At 55.6% G+C, this 13,429-nt stretch overlaps 1 long non-coding RNA gene across 1 annotated transcript; it reads left to right on the top strand.

The window, feature by feature from the left end:
- The first annotated feature begins 1,574 nt into the window (after positions 1–1,574).
- Positions 1,575–11,566, top strand: LOC129556077 (uncharacterized). The gene is made up of 3 exons (XR_008685916.2): positions 1,575–2,353; positions 4,174–4,401; positions 7,002–11,566. It is a non-coding gene; the product is annotated as an uncharacterized LOC129556077 (long non-coding RNA).
- Positions 11,567–13,429: the final 1,863 nt, after the last annotated feature.

Raw genomic sequence — 13,429 nt, 5'->3', positions numbered from 1 at the left:
ATGGCTTCCTGGGAGTCTGATTCCTGGCTGGTGGTCTCTGCTCTGTGGCTCCTACCCGAGGCCTCCCAGTCCTCTCAGCATCCCTCTTCGCACGCCCCGTAGCTGGGTCTCCCATCAGCTGTGTCCTCCCTGGCTAGCATGTCCTTGCTCACACCTACGCCTCAGCCCTCCTCAACTCCCACCCTCCCTCCTCTTCAAAGAGCCGCTCCTCCAGCCCCCAGCTTGCTGCTCCTCTGTCTCTTGCTCCCGGCCCAAGCTGCTGCCTCGTTGACAAATGCCTTTCCCTCCCCTCTCCCCCAGGTTCATGCCTACTCCTGACTTAACCCTCACTGGAGAGGGTCCTCACCCAAAGAGGACTTCCCTGACCCTCCACATGCTCCCTTCCACCCCTCTGCATGGTCTTCACAGCCAGGACCCCGTTCAGGGTCTGGATGTGTGTGATTCTCTATCTGTGGTCACTCTCTTCTGAAGGCGCTGAGATCCTGGGGCAGGAATCGGTCTGTCTTGTGGATCCTGGGCTCCCAGCACTTAGGATGGCACCTGGCGCTTGGTAGGTGCTCCGAATCCTGCATGGAGGTTGGGAGTGGGTAGTTGGATGAGGGTCTGTGGACAGGGAGCTAGCTAGCTAGATGGATGGATGGATTTGGATGGGTAGGGTGGGCTGTGTAATGATGTGAACAGTGAACAGGAGGAGGAGGGGTGGGCTGGTAGGCAGATCACTGGGTGGGTGGGTGGACCAGTGCTGGCTAACGGACAGGAGATTGGACCAGGGTGTGTGGCATGCAACAGAAAACTCGTGGCCTAAGAGTTTGGAGACCACGGTTCAAGTTCAGCCTGGCTGCATATCAACACCAGGGACTGTGGAATCTCAGCCTTGTCCAATTGCCTCTCTTTGCCTCGGTTTCCCCTTTTACTGATTTTTTTCAGCTTCATTATTGCTTATGTTTCACTGTGCAGAGTCCTTTTTACCACCCCCACCAATGTTTCCAGAGCCTCACATGAATAGAACAAAAGGGAGACTCTGAGATGGAGGCCTGGGTGTCTCCCCGGGCCCTGTGAGCTGGAAACATAGCTGGACAGTCCACTATTTTGCCACAGCCTCTCAGCTCGATGAGTCCCTCTTCTCTGGGAGGTGTTTGCTAAATACGCAGATTCTAGGGTCCTTCACCCAAGCTCCCACTTCGGGTGCTTTGGAACATCCAGAAGTCTGCAACTGTGATGGTTTCTGAGCTTATCCCTGAGTTGCAGTGACTGCCACCTTCCTAGACAGTTGGATCCTACAGGTCAGCAGTCCAGCGAGTGTGTGAACCTGTATGGATGCACGTGTGTGTTGGGAGGATGTGAAAGGACTGGAAACAACCAGGATGTCCATTAGTGGGGCTGGGCAAGTTAGTTGGGGCTGGTCTACTCCCTGGAGGACACAACAGGCGTTAGAAATAACGAAGAAGGCTTTGATAAGACAAGACCTCCAAGATACGGTTAAGTGAAAAAGCAGGTGCAGAGCAGCGTCTGTTGTTCCACCACTTGTGTTAAAACATTCATAAAAGAAGAGACATGTGGATATGCCTGGATGATTCTGGAAGGATACCTAAGAAACTGGGACCGGGGTGACCTCTGGGGAAGGAGACCCGGGGTCCAGGAGCCAGAGGGGAACCTTTGTTTATATCTGCATCCCTTCCTGGGTCCCAGGTTCAAAGTCTGACCGTATTCAGCTGTGCGGCCCTAAGCCCTCTCTGAGTCTCAGTTTCCCCCACGCGCTTATAGGGTTGTGAGTTTCCAGCCCTAGCCTGGGCTGGCCGGAGGGCCCAGGCGAGCTGATCCTGCCTCCCCTTCTGTTTTCCAGGACGCTCCGGGTCAGGCCCCACTTGGCGCGGAGGGTGGGTCCCTGGGGAGGGGGTGGCCCCGGTGCAGGGCGGAGCTGAGCTGGAAAAACCGGCAGGGTTGGAGCAGTCCGTGCAGACACGGCCTTCACTGCTCTGCCTGGGGCCTCGCAGAGTCACCCACTCCCACCCTGCGCCCCTGAAGGGCTGGGACCCGAAGGGCTCCCCTCAACCCGGGGCTTGACCAGCGGGGAAGGGGAGAGTGCCTGGGCTTTAAGCTGGGGCTCGAGGGCAAGGAGACGGGGAGAGACACAGAGAGAGGACAGAGAGCAGGAGAGACACACACACGGGCGTGCACACAGACATGCGCGCGCACACACACACGCGCGCACGCACACACGCGCACACGTGCACACACACACACACACAGCCAAGTGCAGCTCAGAGAGGGGACGAACCAGAGATGGCAGGAGAGACACAGTGGAGACCTCGGGGCAGGAGTGGGGGCGGCCAGGAGCCTGGGGCCGCCGGAGGTACAGGGAGCTTGGGGGCGGGACGGTGTGGGCACGGGGCGGAGCCTGCTGCAGGCATAGCCAGCTGGGCTGTTTCCACACCTTGGGGTTGCAGTTGCAGTTCTGCGTGTTCCTAGGAACTGGCTCTGGGGGCCCCTTCTCTTGCCCCTCCAGCCTCCCCTTGGGACCTTGTACCTGGAGGCTGCCTCTCCACGGGGCCCTCTCAGAGCAGAGCTGGGGAGGCCTGAGGTGAAACTGGGCTAATTAGTGTTCAAAACTGAGATAATCGCTGCATGGAATGTTCTCTGGGAGATCCAGGTGGGGTCAGGCAGGCAGGGGGCCATGGGTCCCTGGGATGGCTCCATTGGGCCTCTGCCTGCAGGCTGCCAGAGCCCTGAATATTGGACCGAGGAGGGCTCCAGACGTCTGGAGCCCCAGGTCTGAGAACCTGAAGTTGCTCAGGCCCCCGCCCGCCCCCCCGTAGGCCGTCCTGAGGTCTGATGCCCTGGGCTCCCAATCTGAGCACATCTATCCTAAGCCCTGATTGCAGCCTTCCATGGCTCCCAGTGGCCCATAAACTAAAATCTCAGCCCCTCACCTTGGCCTAGAGGAGACTGTTGATCTGTTTCTGGTCCTGCCTCATCACCCTGACCCTCCCTTTCTGTGCTTTTACCTTTCACTCTGGGCCCACCGCAGGACCTTTGCATATGCTCCCAGGATTCTCTTCCTCTTCCCAGAGCTCTGTCCTAAGTATGCTTCAGCCCTCAGCTCAAAGTCACCTCACTAGAAGGCCTCTCCTTCCTTTTCTTCTTCTTTTTTTTTTTTTTAACTTTTTTGGCAGAGCCACACGGTGTATGGGATCTTATTTCCCTGACCAGGGATTGAACCCACACCCTCTGCATTGGAAACATGGAGTGTTAACTATGGGAACACCAGGGGAGTCCCTCTTATTCCTTCCTTTTAATGGGACTCCAGCTTTGATGCCTGCTTCCTCCAGGCAAGGGTCAGCTTTCTGAGGACAGGCACCAGCTCTGCTTGGTCACCACTGTGTCCCGCCGTGAGCCAGCCAGTGACCATCAAGAAGCGGCCTGGACATTTTCTGCTGTCTGTATTCCTCCTAGGAAGGGATCTGGGAGAAACCCCTGGGTTTCCCTGCACCACCCCCGCCCCTCCTGCAGTCCCAGCCTCAGAAGACCCTGCCTCTGAGTCTTCACAGCTGTGGGGCGGCCCTGGCTGTGATGTTGTAATGAATCACTGGCCAGAATCCGGTCCTGGTTATCTCTGGGCTGTGCCTGGCCTGCCTGACATTGAGAGGGCTGGGACCACAGGCCACTGTATCAGGGGCCCCAGGTATCCCACTGGGCCTCTGGCCTCTGGCCGCAGATAACAGCGCAGGCCCTGGTGGCCTCACCTCAGCTGTAGGCACCTGCACCAAGGAGGTGCTGGGTGGCCTCGGGCAAGTGCCTGCCCACCCCTGGGTTGCCGAGTCACAGGGGGTGGGGTCCTGCCCCGTAGAAGAGAGTGAGGGGCGCGGTGGAAACGGGGCCTGTGGCTGGGAGACCTTGGATGTGATAGAAGTGACTTCTCAAGGAGACTGAAATAGGAAAGGGGTGACACATGACGAGATTCCCATGTGTCCCCTGTGGGGGTGGGGAGAGTCCAGGGTGACTGACGGCCCAAAGGAACCCTGGATGACCGAGGTTTACAGTGTCCTGGGCCCACTGACTTGGGGGCTGAAAGTGCTGGCAAGTGAGGGCCTGAGCTATTTCTTGGGCACTGATCCCACGATGGCCTCAGTTTCCTCCTTGTGAAGCAGGGACCGTAAGAGTTTCACTTCACAGGGATGTGCTTACATGGGATACTGTCTGTGAGGCGCTTGGAACCGTGCCTGATGGTGGGAAGCAATCAATAAGGACCGTTCCTACCACCTCCTGAAGTCCTGCCTTTTCCGGTCGCCACTGCTCAGGGTTTCCCACCCCAGCACATTCAGGCCTGGACGATTGCCCTCCTGCTCCTGTCTCACCCCTACACCTCCTCGCCACGTGCTGCCCGAAGGAGCCTCAGGACACGTAAGCAGGATCCCCGGGCAGCAGCTTTGCTCACCAGTCTCCGTGGTTCCCACTGCCCTCAGAATCAGGGCTAACCTCCTAATCACGACCCGAAGGTGCTGCCTGGCATTTCCGGCAGGCCTCTGCCACTGTCCCTCTCACGCTGTCTGCTCGAGCGCCCCCCCACTCCCACCCGCCGCTGGTCTCATCTCCGTGGATCTCTCCTTGCAGCCATCATCATGGCCATATGGTTACACTTGCTCAGCCGATGAGTCAATGGAGGTCGTTTCCCTACTCCGGAATGCAAGGCAGGAACCGTGTCAGTTCAGTTTCCTGCTGTATTCCCAGTGCCCATCACGGGGCTTGACACACACTAGGTGTACCATAAACATTTGTCAAATGAGTGAATGAAAAATGGTTTGGTGAGCTGGAGGTTGGGGTGGGCTGGGCATCACGGTGGTTCTGTCCTCTCTTCTCAGCCCAGTTCCTTATAGCTCCATGATGGCTGCCAAAGCTCCAGCCATCTCTTCCTCACGTGGCTATGGTCAAGGTAGGCAAAGGCCTTCATACGTCCTCTTAAGAATGAAGAAACTGTTCCCAGAAGTCCCTTGGCAGAATTCCCCATCTCACTGGCCACAGATACACTCCATGTCTAACCTCAACCAATCAATGCAAGGGGAGAGAGAGGGCCACGTGTGGCTTGGGCCAATCAGCATTCACCCCCCAGGGCACTGTGGGTAGAGTCTGCCCTTGTCTTGTAAGAGAGGATCCAGCTGGGGCCAGGTCTGGGGCCAGAGCTGCGGACCCTGAACTGGGGTCATTTTGAGCATCACTGGGGCTGTGGGCCCCCACCCTGCCTTCCCTCTTTAGGGAACCCTTGGGTGGTGGCTGTGAGAGGGAAGGCATGGCTGGGTGAGGGTATCAGGCAAATTAGGTGGCCAGATGCCTTCCCCTTGGTAAATATTGATAGAGCCAAGAATGGAGCGGAGGTGGGCGGGCCCAGAGGGAATGTAGGCAAGAGGGAGCCTGGGCCAGAGATACTGAGGGAGGGCCCGAGAGAAATGATGGCGAGGGGGAGACATGGGGGAAAGACAGAGACACAGAGACAGAGAGACATGGGGGAGAGACAGAGACAGAGAGACATGGGGGAGAGACAGAGAGACATGGGGGAAAGACAGAGACACAGAGACATGGGGGAGAGACAGAGAGACATGGGGAGAGACAGAGAGACAGAGACATGGGGGAGAGACAGAGAGACATGGGGGAGAGACAGAGAGACATGGGGAGAGACACAGAGACATGGGGGAGAGACAGAGACAGAGAGACATGGGGGAGAGACAGAGAGACATGGGGAGAGACAGAGAGACAGAGACATTTGGGAGAGACAGAGAGACAGAGAGACAGAGACATGGGGAGAGACAGAGAGACAGAGACATGGGGAGAGGCAGAGACAGAGGAAAGAGAAGGGCAGGGAGACACAGAAGGGTAGAGAGATGGACAGAACCTTCGCAGGAAGGCTTCTGCATCTCTGCCCCCTTCTCCTTGGACTGTGTCCTGGGCCAGTCATGTGCCAGCCTGAGCCTTGGTGTCCTGCTCTGCTGGATGGGATAAACGACCCCTTTCCATAGACTGCTTGGCAGGCCCAGCATACCAGGATTATCATTGCCTCAGTGGCCTCCTTTGGCCTGTAGATGGCCTGGAATGGTTGGGAATTGTTGCCCCAGGGGACAAGGCGGATGTGCCAGGGTCACAGCAAGAGGGCAGGAGGGATCTTGGCCGAGATTTTAAAGCCTGTGCCCTGTCTGTGCCCTGCAGGGCTGAATGGAGCAGGGAGGAGGGGCATCCCACTGCTGGGCACCCTGAGGGGTGATGCTGGCCGGCAGCAGCAATCGTGGTGATAATGCCAATGGCCCCTGTGTTCTCAGGGCGGCCCAAGTACTGGACACCAACCTTCTGAGGGTGACACTGCTTGATTCTATTCATTTTGTACTTCCTAGTGTGCAGATGGGAGAAGCCAATGGCACCCCACTCCAGTACTCTTGCCTGGAAAATCCCATGGATGGAGGAGCCTGGTAGGCTGCACTCCATGTGGTCGCTATGAGTCAGACACGACTGAGCGACTTCACTTTCACTTTTCACTTTCATGCATTGGAGAAGGAAATGGCAACCCACTCCAGTGTTCTTGCCTGGAAAATCCCAGGGACGGGGGAGCCTGGTGGGCTGCTGTCTATGGTGTCGCACAGAGTCGGACACGACTGACACGACTTAGCAGCAGCAGCAGCAGTGTGCAGATGAGAAAACAGCCTCAGAGACCCGCAGTTCCTAAGACAGAACTGGGGTTTGGACTCAGACAGGCCTGGGTCTGAGCCCCTGCTCCTCACAGGCCGGCTGACCTGGGGGCAGGCACCCCCTCTCTCCCAGCCTCAGTTTCCCCATTTGTAAAATAGTAAAGCGGCGGTTTAAAAGATTTAAAAGACAGGTGGGTTAAATGTAGACGTAGAGAAAGCGCCTAAGCACGGTCCCGGTACACAGTCAATGTTCAATAAAGGTTAAATGGTGGGTTGGGTAATAGTTTTAAAGTAATTTGAAAACAATCCCTTTAATTGCTCTCCTTTTTACAGAGGAAGAACTGAGGTCCAGAGAGGGGCAGTGACTTGCCCAAGGTCCCTGGCCAAGTGGATGAGCTGAGATTGGAATCTCATGATCCAGAGGCCAGAGCTCGCTGCCAGCCCTTCATGGCGCCATGATGGCTCAGCCCTGATGGCCTGTTGGAGCGTCAGTCCCTGTGGGTCAAGGAGATGCCCGTGGCTTGGTCCCGTGTCCCTTTGGCCTGGGATTAGCCGTATCACCCGTTGGGATGGTTGCAAAATCCCACTCGCTTTAGCAGTCGATAAAGAGTGCCCATTGCAAAACTCTCAGCGGCAAAATTATTAAGTGTTGTGTCACCCTGCGGCCAGGCCCTGGGTGCCCCTTTCCTGCCTGGAGGCCTGGGTGGAGCCGAGTTCTCACTCTCTCCCTCCGTGCCCTGACCCAGCAGAGGCTGGGGTGGGCTGGGAGTCAGCAGGGGGCTTTCAGGGAGTGGGCAGAGGGCAGACCTGGGCACTGGGCCACTGCTCTCCACTCTCAGGAAATGATGGCTCCACCCTTCCAGGTGCTCAGGCTCAAACCTTGGGGTCACTCAATTCATCTCTTGTCCCACATCCAATAGTTGGTAGGAGATTCTGTCAGCCCTACCCTTGAAATACATCCAGACCCAACCAGGTTGCCCCCTTTCACTTCCACACCTGGATTCAAGCACCTCCCTGCTGATCTCGCCATTCTCCACACAGCCCAAAGGATCCTGCTAAATCTAGGTGGATCATAAATCAGATCTTGTCCTTCTGCTTAGAACCCTCTGTGGCTCACGTCCAGAACACAAGCCAAAGTCTTCCCAAGGCCTACAGGGCCCTGCCTCGTCTGGCCCCATTGCCTTTCTGGCCTCCTCATCACCACTCTCTCTTCCTAGCTCACTTTTCTCCAGTCCAATTGCCTCCTTGAGATCTCTCCAACACACCAGGTGTGGTCTAACCCCAGGGCTTTGCACTTGCTGTTCCATGTGTCTGGAATGCTCTTCCCCCAGCTCTGTCGCATAGCTGGATCCTGCACATCGTTCAGATCTCATCTCAGTGTCACTGCCTCCAGGACGCCTTCCCTGGCTACCCTGCTGAAGTGTCACCTCCAGTGTCACCCTCAGCCCTTCTTTCTTCCTGACTCGCCATCATATTATATGTTTATTTGTTTAATATGTGTCTCCTTCCTCAGGGCAGGGACTGTTGTCTGTTCTGTTCCCAGTCCTTCCCTGGTGCTCAGCCCAGGCCTGGCCCATAGCGGGTGTGTGCGCATGCTCAGTCGTGTCTGACTCTTTGTGACCCCATGGACTGGAGCCCACCAGGCTCCTCTGTCCAGGTCTCTTGTTGTCCTCCTTCTCCAGGCAAGAATACCAGGGTGGGTTGCCCTTTTCTCCCCCAGGGCATCTTCCCGATTCAGGAATCGAAACTGCGTCTCCTGCATCTCCTGCGTTGGCGGGCAGACTGTTGACCACTGAGCCACCTGGGAAGCTCCTGGCACACAGTAGGTGCGCCACAAAGTTTTGCTGAATCAGGGCATGGGTGGACAGGAAGGGCTATGTCTGCCTAGATTACGCCTCAGTGAACCTCACCAGGGCCAGTGAACAGGCTTTGCCCTCTTCAGCATGTATTTGGAGATGCTTCCCTGGCCTGACTGTCAGATGGTCCCTTGACTGCCCGACTCCCCCAGGCCCCCTCCCCAGCTCCCTGACAGCTCTCACTGTGAACTTGACTTGTTTTGTTCTTGTCCATATCTACTCTCAGCCCTCCTCCCCCAGCCTTGGGCAGACCCACAGCTGCCTTGTTTCTCCCGCTGCCCCCCAGTGCCCAGCAAGGAGTCTGGCACCCTGTGGGATGTGTCAGGGCCTGGCTGATCCAGATTTGCGTTACAAACCCCGCGGGCAGAGCCCACTGGCCAGGAAGGAGTTAAGCGGAGACACGGTGCCTGGACCTGCAAAGTCAGGGAGAGAAGGGGGCCCGCTGGGGCCTTAATTATAACACATCCCATAATGACACGGTGTTATAAACGGCACACAAAGTGTACTAATCTGATATTATATCTGGGCTTTTTACAATAGATACAATCAACTGACTGTAGTTTGCTAACTCATTCTCGACCTATCTCCACGCTCCACCTAGATTATTATCGGCTTCCTTAATTAAGTGGAAGGCAGAGCTCTGCAGGCAATGCCCACAGCCCCAGCACCAACGAGTCCAGCCCAGCCCTCCCATAAGCTGGGATAATAGCTACTCCCACACGGGGCGAGGCTTCCACCGCCTCCTCCATCCCAAACCCCTGTCCCAGGCTTGGGCGGGACAGGCCTGTTCAAGGCCTCCTGAACCACGAGCGCTAACCACCAAGGGCTCAAGCTGGTGGCCCGTGGGCCTGCTTGGCCTCGAGGCACATTGGGTTTGGCCCATGCAGTGCTTTTGCTGAAAGTTAAAATGAGTTGCCAACCCTGAAAATTAAGGATATTGCACAGAAACATCCAGACTTCTGGCTTCCCTTGAGAAACGACAGGATCCAAGAACCCTGGGTTCCTAAGTGCTGTGTGTTGGAGCCGAGGAACGAATGGTGCCAAGGGCCTGACCTGGCCACAGCCTCCCCCAACCTGTTTCACTTTTGTGTCCCTGCTTGATTCTTGTGGGCAGCTGAGTTTGCGACCCCACCTGTAGGGTTAGAGGTCAGTCACCCATTTGTGAGATGGGACACTGAGGCTCAGAAAGAGCATGTGACTTAACTAATATTGCACTGTGAGCCCAGAACTCAGGTCACAATCCTTTACTAAGTCTTTACTGAATGCCTACTGTATGCCAGGCCCAGGGACACATACAGCGAGAGTGTAATAGATATCATCCTGCCTTCTAGAGGTAGCAGTCTTCTGCTCTCCATGGCCATAATGTCATCTTTATTGCTGGGTAATGGTATCTGTTGGAGACAGGTCCTTTCTTATTCCTTTGAAGTAGCTGGAAATAGATTTTTCATAGTTGCTGGACTCCATCTTGGGGCAGGAAGTGGAAGCAGCCATCTTGGAAGGAAACCCTTGGAAGAGTTCCCACGACAAGGCCACCCCTACCTTCCAGTCTGGGGTCTCAGAGAGCAGGAGAGGGTGACAGGGTCGGCTGGTGGGCGTGGAGGGTGTGAGTGAGGGTGTGTGGTGGGCAAAGAAGGTACAGGAGTATCAGCTAGACAGAATCGGAGGGCTTGTCCATCCTGACGGAGCCAAAGCTCAATCAATCACACTTCTCCCACTCCCTTCCAAAAGACAAAAAGTGGAGGGATAGGTCACCGGAATACACAATTTACCCCACTGCTAGTCCAGGAAAAAGGCATTTGCTCAGCCAGCTTGGGAGACATCGCTCCTCCCACCCTGGCACCACAGCACCAGCCCTGGTCAGGAGGAGAAACTGCAGCCGGGAATGTCTATCCCCAGCCCCTGAGTCCTGGACCCCACTCGGGTCTCACTGAGCTCAGGGCCATCAAGCCTATGGCAGACCTGCTGGCCTCCCAGGAGCCATAAGTGAAGAGCATTCAGCTGCCCGCATGCTCTGTGGAGTGGCTCCCTACTGACGCGGGGGGATGAATAACAGTCCCAGCCATCATGTGCGTTTGCTAAAAATAAACTTGACATACTTTTGCGTTGGGAAACAATGTGGATTCCAAACATTCTCAAAGGGCAGAGAGGGGGAAAGAAGGAAGAATGGAAATCAAGTTTTTGAGCTTAGTAATTAATTAGCCTGTAAACAAATGACTCAGGCTCTTTCCCGGCTATTTTTCTTTCCGTTTTGCGTGGATTTTCGTAGAGGCAGCGGGAGGGAGGCCAAGTGAGCCAAACACAGAAGCAAGACTGGACTCAGATGCGTCTCCCTGGGGTGCAGGATGGCAACTGTTGGAGGAAGAGTCGGCCAGTTGGAGAAGGAGAGGCAGAGCCTCAGGTGGAGGGGACAGCTTGCTGCTCTCGGCAGCCCTGAGAACTGAAAGAGCTTGGCACATTCCAGGAGCAGTGAGAAGCCTGGTGTGGCTTGAGTGGAGTGAGCAAGGGGGTAAAATCAGAGAGGTCCACAGGGGCCGGATCATTTGGAACCCTATCGGCTGTATGTACAGCGTCTAGACTTGATCCTGAAGTCAGTGGGAGCCATGGAAAGGTTCTGAGCCAAGAAGGAATATCATCTCATTCATACAGTGACGTCATTTAAAAATTGGGTGATCAGAATAATAAATTCGAAATGTTCTCTGTTGTTTGGACGCTTCTTGTCTTTAGATTTCCCCAATGAATACTGATCCAGTGGTTGTATTTCCTGAGGGCTCCTAGGGTTAGCGTCTGTCTCTTCTCCATAGAACACCAGCCCCGTGACATCAGAGACTTTCTTGGTCTTGTTTACTTCTGCGCCCCTCGTGCCAAGAGCAAGGCTTGGCACACAGTAGGAGCCCAGTAAATGCTTATCAAGTGACTGAGCCCTCTCTGCAAGGTCAGCAGTCTCGTTCCATTTTGTCAAAGGAGGAGCGGAGGGTAGTGAGGGCTCCACAGCCAGCCTGGGATGGTCCTGGAAAGGCAGGTTTTATTTAGTTCAAAATAAGAAGTTTTAAGGGGAAAATCACTTCTGTAAGGGACTGGGCTCCTTGGTAATGGGGGCATTCAAATAGGGTGCACACCACCAGCCCCATGGTACCTGTCTCTGATTTGAGACAGACTCTGTGCTGGCTCACAGATGTCACCCGACCATGAATGAGATTGGGGTGTTGCCCTGTCCATTGTGCTGAGAAGGCGAGACCTAGAGAGGAGGTGTGACATGCCCAAAGCCACACAGTCACAAGCAGGGGAGCCCACACTGGAATCTAGGTATGACGACGAAGGCTTTTGTTTTCACTCCTTTTCTGAGCCATCAACATTGGTTGCGTCTCAGCTCCACCACTTAGATGCTGTGTGACCTGGGGCAAGTCGCTTTACCTTTCTGATCTTCCGTGTCTTGCTATGGGGGTGTGGATACCTGCCTTGCAGGGCTGCTGGGTGGAGTTACGGAGGTCTGAGTGGATAACAGCCGCACGCGGTGCTCAGAGCTCGTGGGCCCCTCCTCTCTCTGCTTGGATCTTTTGACTTTGGCCCTCCTCCTGGGCTGTGGACCCCGTCTTTGGTCAGCCGCTCCACAGAGTCTGGTATCCAGGCACCCACCGCCCACTGGGTGTTGATTCACCCATGCCATGCGCTTCTTGCCTTCTGCCTGCATTTTCTTCTTCCTCCTTTTCTTGGTAAACCCATGCCTTGTCTGATTGCCAAAGGTCCTCTCAGGGAGTGGCGGGTGGGGCGGGGAGACCCCTTCATCCCATGAATGTTCCCACTGCTTCCTCATCCCTCCCACCCTCACCACGCCAGCTGAGATCACTAGGCACGAGGCTTGGACCAAGAGTGCAGGTCACAGTTTGGGGTTTCATTAATCATTATGGAGCAGGTGGGGCTCTGGCTGGTCCATGGCCCCCAGTGCGGGGTGGGGGGGAAGGGTGGTGGGGACCTGGGGTGGAGGAGGGATGTCAAGGGAAAAATTCTAGGAACGATGGCGCTCACAGTCATGGCAAACAACTACAGGGAGAAGCCAAACTGAGTGCCAGTGGGTGTGCAGTGATGGGGGCAAGCCGGGTGGTGGTGGCGGGGGGAGACTGGGTTTGGAGATGCTTCGTGGAGATGTGTGTTGAGCCAGGTGTGCAGAGGGGAGATGAAGGGCTGGTTGTTGGGGTCAGCTCAGCTGGGCTTTAATCTCCTCTCTGCCTCCTTTCCCAGTGGGTGAACGTGGTCAAGTTCACATCTCTCTCTGAGCCTCATTTAGAAAGTGAGATAATAATCATAGCATTCCACTCATAGAGGGTGGCGAGGACTAAGTGAGCCGACACAGATTAAGTGTCTAGAGCAGGGCCAGGCACACAGCTGAAGCACAGACTTGGTAGTGCAGATGCGGTGTCCCGCAGCCCTGGGTCTGAGTCCCCGCCCTGCCTCTGTGCCTTGCTGTGGGGCTTAGGACTAGAGGTGTGAGATGTCCAGTGTGGCACTTGGCACTTAGTAGGTGCGTGGTCGGGGGAATGAAATTGGGATCTTTGTGTGCCCGATGACCAGTGTGAGACCATTGTGACATCCCGGGTGGGAGGTGACTTCCCTTGTGAGGTGGGATGTTCCTCCCGCTCTCTCAGTGAGGAAACTGAGACTCAGGTAGGTAAAGTTGTTAGCCAGAGATTGGACCCTCAGTCTGCTCAGCTCTGGAGCCTGTCTTTTTGTAAGCGGGGATGTCCCTGGGAGCACACATTACTGGTACATGTCCCTCTGGGCCCCGTAGGGCCACCATTGCTACAGATGGAACAGCCTTTAAAAGTTAAATAAAACAGTGAAAGTAGCAACTCTTGGCCCAAGATTCTGAGATCCAGCAGTGTGTTCCCAGGGTCCTTGTCCCAGGTTGGG

Source organism: Moschus berezovskii, chromosome 15 (assembly GCF_049115385.1).
Source record: "Moschus berezovskii isolate FMDL1 chromosome 15, NW_MosBer_1.0, whole genome shotgun sequence".
In the NCBI taxonomy this organism is placed as follows: Eukaryota; Metazoa; Chordata; class Mammalia; order Artiodactyla; family Moschidae; genus Moschus; species Moschus berezovskii.
The sequence above is the reverse complement of the archived record's forward strand: the minus strand, read 5'-3'. Positions and strand labels throughout refer to the sequence as shown.